Raw genomic sequence first — 5,896 nt, 5'->3', positions numbered from 1 at the left:
GCTTTGTTCTTCTTTCTCATGATTGCTTTGGCTGTTTGCAGTCTTTTTATGCTTCCATATAACTTTAGGATTGTTTTCCTATTTCTGTAAAAAATGCAACTGGAATTTTAATAGGGATTGCATTGAATCTTTGGGCAGCATTGGGGAGTAGAAACAGTTTAATAATATTAATTTTTATGATCCATGTCTTTCCATTCACTTGTGTCTTCTTCCACTTCTTTGATTAAACTCTTAGAGTGTTCAATATATAAATATTGAACCTCCTTCGTTAAATTTATTCCTTAATTTTTTATTGTTTTTGATGTCTTAGAAGCGGGATTGTTTTCTTTGTTTCTTTTTCAGATATTTTGCTGTGAGTATATAAAAACTCAGCTGATTTCTGTCTGTTAATTTTGTATCCTGAAACTTTGCTGAATTTCTTTATTCTAATAGCTTTTTGGTGGAGTCTTCAGGGCTTTCTATAAATAGGATCATATCACCTGCAAACAGAGGCAGTTTTACTTCTTTCTGATTTGGAAGACTTTCATTTCTTCCTCTTGCTGACTGCCCGGGGCTAGGGCTTCAGATACAGTGCTGAGTAGGAGTGGTGCAAGTGGGCATCCTTGCCTTATTCCTGATTTTAGAGAAACAGCTTTTAAGCTTGCATGATGTCAGCTGCAGGCTTGTTATGTATAGCCTTTATTATGTTAAGATTACTCTTAATGAGACCTCAATTTTACTGTCTAAGATAGGGAAACATGTTTCATATGCTATTCTGTTTTCTTACTGTTTTCATAAATGTTTTATTGTTTAAACCTCTGAACAGTTTCAAATTCATTGCAGTTTATAGGATTAATAAAAATCTAAGTTAAGTTGTCCCTATCCTAATATGCAGTCACCACAATGATCTTTATTGAGCGACATCTTAGGAAGAATTTGTAGTGAGTTTTCACTGTGTTATATAGTCAGAGAATCAGGAATTCTCAGATCCTCCCCATCAGCCACATCCATCCAAGACTCCCCTCTTAGCTCAGGCTTCCAAGAAATTTGTTGCAAGAAACAGCAAATAAAAAGTACTTGCTCTGATAGAGCTGAGTTAGTGCCCAACACCCCAGTGTGTCCCTGTGTGGAAGCTGGGCTGACGCGTGCAGCCTAGCTCTCCTAACTAAAGCCTGCCCCCCAAGATACTACTGCTTTCTCACCAAACATAAGACAGAGGAGCACAGTGACGTGCCTGTGGGGAGAGAGACACGGGTTTCCGTCCACTAAGCCACGTGAATGGAGAAACTCAGCCCTGGAGACCAGGAGGCTGGGAAGCAAGCTGTGTGGAATACAAACTCCCAGTAGCCTCTTTCCCTGGGTGTCGTAGCGCTGCTGTTCTGTCACACATTAAGTTTATAATATATGAACAATGGAATAGAATCCTCCAGGCAATTTATCTTCTTTTACCCAGTACTATAATGTTTTGGTTTTTATTACTTTCAATAATATTTCAAACATGATAGTACAATTTTATGTAAATATATACATATTTATAAATTCATATTGAGTTCTTTAGTCCTCCAGGTGACTACCAAGTCATCAAGTTCTATTTTCTGTTCTAACTTCCATCAATGATGTATAAACTTATGTATTATATTCAGTTAGGAATTATTGTCTTTCTTATTTAAAATTCTCAACTGGGAATATTACCTAGCTGTCCATTGTTGTCCTTTTTTATTTTTCATGTTAGAATTTGATGATTTTCTTAAATGTTGTGTGTCCTGAGTTAATTCTCAGTAATACAGTATTTTCACAAATAAAAAAAAAGGAATCTGTGATATCATGATTTATAGGAAAATATGTTTGGTCATTCATAATATATTCATATATCTTTGGTTTTTGATAATGGTTCCTGGCCCACAACTCCAAAACTGGAAATTTCCAGAGTCAGTAAAAGCAACAGGAGCATCTTTTGTCAAATTTGTCTCTTGTCCTCAGTTCCTGGAATCACTTCAAAGCCATCAAGGGGAAATGGGTGTCTCTTTATTCATAGCCAGCCCCTTCCCACCACAGCAGGGTCTGTGTTAATGGGGTGCTGTCTGGAAAGCACCTAAGGATGGGGCCTGGTCCCTAGGGGAACGACTGTGTGACTAGAGGGCTGGGACCCAAGGTTCCTCCCCTTCATCTGAGGAGGGGAGAGCGGATGGAAATTGAGTTCCTTCACCAACGGCCTGAGATTTCGTGGTGCAAATGTAATGAAGTCTCCATAAAGCCCCCAAAGGACAGGGTCTGGAAAGCCCCTGGGTCAGGGAATACACGGAAGTGTGAGGAGAGCGGCGCACTTGGAGGGGCTCGGAGGTCCCGGGCGTCGCCCCGTGCCCCGCCCCGTGTGCCTCTTCCATCCGCTGCTCCTCAGTCATCTGTTACAATAAACCAGTATCTAGAAAGGAAGGTGTTTCTGTGCTCTGCAGGCCACTCTAGCAAATTAATCAAACACAAGGAGGAAGGGTCCTTGGAACCCGCCACCTATGGTGGGTGAGTCGGAAGCACAGGTGACCGCCTGAGACCGCGACCATGGCCTGAAGGAGGCAGTGGGGCCGGGGGCAGTCTTGTAGGACTGAGCCCTCAGCCTGTGGGGTCTGCTGCGGTCCCCAGGCACACAGTGTGGGAGTCAAGCTGAAGTCTAGGAACCTGTCCTGTGTCCAGAAAATGGCCTGTTGGTGCGGGGAGCCCCTCCCCACTGTACACAGATTGGCACTGGGTGCCACACCCAAATCATCATTTCATTGCCATTCATATTTTAGCATTATTTCATTCACATGCACAAATAATCTTAAAATTTATTTTACATATACAATTAGAACTTATACCTTCTGATAATTTTGATAGATTCCTTTGAATTTTCCAATAACAGACTTAAAACCTACAAAATTAAAAATACTTATTTCCTTTACTTACTTACAATCATTTTTACTTCTCAACTGTCATCAGAAATTTTTAATGTTAACTGAGGCTTTCTTTTTTTAATAAGACAATGTCTGTCAAATTAAGCAATTTAAAAAAATTTTCTACAAATCTTAATATGCAGTTTTTAAGAACAAATGGAAAGAACAACACACAATTAAGTATTAGAAATTCAAATATTGAATAGAGCAGCAACCTATGAATGGGAGATAGGGTGCCCCCTGTGTGGGGAATGAGGACTGGGGTGGGACTGGGGTAGGGCGGCCCCTGGGTGGGTGGGGGGGAATGGGGACTGGGGTAGGGTAGCCCCTGGGTGGGGGATGGAGATTGGGGTAGGGAGATGGGGAGAGCGGTTCTGATGGCAGGGCTGATGGCGTCCAGCAGAGGAGTAGGTGGCAGGAACCCACTGTCCCAGCTCGCTCCCAGTGCCTGTGCTTTTCCGACTGGAAAAGAGGAGTGCAGTCCCACAGCCAGCCGGTCAAGGAATGGAAGCTGGCTTCCTGCATGACTGCCTTTGAAGAACTACAGTCCTTTTCCTTTCTGCCATTCCAGCGTCAGGTGCTTGTGGCTAGCACGGAGCAGGCACCATGGGCACAGGGCTGTCCGGGGCCGTGTCACCACACACCCCTGGCCGCAGGAGTTTGTTCACGTGAGCCAAAAAGGGCCAGTCGGAGCGCCTTACCCCAGCCCAGAAACCCCACACGCCCTGACCGTGGCGGTAAACCCCTCGGACCGGGGCTTCAGGCGGCTGCGGGCAGGAGCGTACGCACTGTGTGCGGAGCTGTGAGGACCGAGGCATCAGCACCGAGCCCCACCCCAGAGAGGGAGCTGGATGGATGGGACGAAGCCGCCGCAGAGGTGGAAGCCCCGGTGGCGGTCCGTCTCTCACTCCTGCCCCTCCTGGGCCAGCTCACACCTCGCCTTCCCAGGATTCCCCAAGGTCAGAATGTGAAGCCAGTGAAGTCCCCATTTGCTCAGGCGACCCTGTCACTTGCTTATTCATAACCCAAGGAACCTTGGGTTGCACAGCCAAAGGTCAAGTTTCAACTGCTCCTGGAGTTCATCTTTCTCACCCCTGGAACTCCACTGGGATGTCGGGGACAACCAGCAGTGACTCTACTGCCACAGAGACAGGCGATGTCCTTCTCGGTCCCCAGAGGCTGCCAGGCAGCAGTGGCTAAATGCATATGGGCTCTTGAGCCAGGAGGTCCTGGTCCAACCCCAGCTCCAGCTTTACTGGCTGGGAGATCAAAGCCCAGTGGTGACACCTGGAGAAAGTGGCCTGTTTACATGGGTTCTCTTTAAATGGGAAGCCCTTTTTGGGGGCTTGTGTGTTTGCAAGCCACCTAGCTTTGAGTGTCCCCAGTTGTGGGCTCCCCCAGCATGCTCCCAGAACACATTCCTGCTGTGTCACACGGGGCGTCTCTCCTCAGCCTCTCCTGCCTGCCCTGCTCCCTCCTGCAGGGTCTCCGCCCCTGACCCGGGAAGCTATAGCCCTGAGAACACCAACACACCAACACGGGGGTGGCCGCAGCCAAGAGCAGACACAGACGGAGGGAGATTAAGGGCAGAAAAGAGAAGTTTGTTGGGACTGTTAGAGCTTCCAAGGAGAGAAATATTAGTTCTTTACTGGTATAAATTATCCTTTTTATTTGGTTACCTGAATATTGGTATTAGACTGGTTCAGAGGAGACTGAAGATCCAATCATGAAATAAGGCCAAACTACAGAGCCAAGAGCCCCCCCTGTGAGTGAGGACCCTTTGGCCCAGCTAACAGATAGGTGGGCACCCTTGCACCTGGCTGACCTTAGGGCAGCCTTATCGGTCAGAGTGCCCTCAGAGCCACCCTGACGGTGGCACCACTCCCTGCGTGGAGTGCTATAAAGAAGTGTTTCATAATGCCAGCTACTCTGGAGTCAAACCACGTTATGCAGGTTTATGACACCTGAGTCATTTCCCAGATGGAGGACACCTTTGACCTAAAGCCATTCATCAGAGTGTCTCCAGAGCCTCTCCCTTCCCAGCCACACACGCGTGTGCAACACAAACAGGTCTCCTTGGGCTCAGGAAGGGCACACATGGGTCACAACAGGAAAGGGAGGGAGAAGGCACAATATTTTCCCTTTTAATATTTTAAATGATGCCATTTTTTACATGTTTTCCAATTACTAAGTCCAACTGTGAGGAGCATTTTTTTTAAAGGAATTGTATTTGTACATCTTTCCTATAACTACCTCAGTATATAGTTTAGATAATGTGTGGAGTTACTTATCTGGGATTTTTATTTTCCCTTTCTTAGCATTTTCAAATCTTACATGCTCTCTTTGGATTTACTTGTGTTCTTACTCTAATGGTTGCAACAAAGAGATTTAATTTTTCCGTCACCATTTTCTGATAATTGCATAACAAACAAAATTAAAATCATCCCCAGGTCATGGAGAGCCCACCTTCTCTGGGGAACCACTCAGCCATCCCTCAGGGACAGAGGGCTCCCTGAATTCAGACCCAGAGCCCAGGCCCCAAGCCTTCAGCCAAGGGCAGCTAAAGGGAGAGATAAGGCCTCAGGTGTCAGGACTGGTCCTCAGATAGGCAGGTAAAGCAAGCTCCTCGGTGACGCAGCTGCTCAGTCCGAGGGGTTCCTTTGTAGTCGCTGTGAAATTTCGAGTGGAACTCTTACCTCACATTCCCATACTAACAATTACACTCCCAGACTGATGTGGGGTGGTGGGTGTCCTACAGCTCAACTCAGTCTGACACTACCTCCCCGGAGACAGCACCAGATCCCACAGGGTGAAGGCTGCCCTACCTCCCCCACCAGACTCTGCTTCAGGTGGCAATTCCAAGTCTGTCTTGTCACCTTGCTTCTGACACATGGTCTCCAGACTGGAGCTCCCCATGATTTCCTCCTTGGGTTTCATCGGTTTGCTGGAGTGGTTCAGAGCCCAGAGAAACATTTTACTTTAAATTACCA

This window comes from Manis javanica, chromosome 9 (assembly GCF_040802235.1).
Source record: "Manis javanica isolate MJ-LG chromosome 9, MJ_LKY, whole genome shotgun sequence".
Classification (NCBI taxonomy): domain Eukaryota; kingdom Metazoa; phylum Chordata; class Mammalia; order Pholidota; family Manidae; genus Manis; species Manis javanica.
This window is presented reverse-complemented; position numbering follows the sequence as displayed.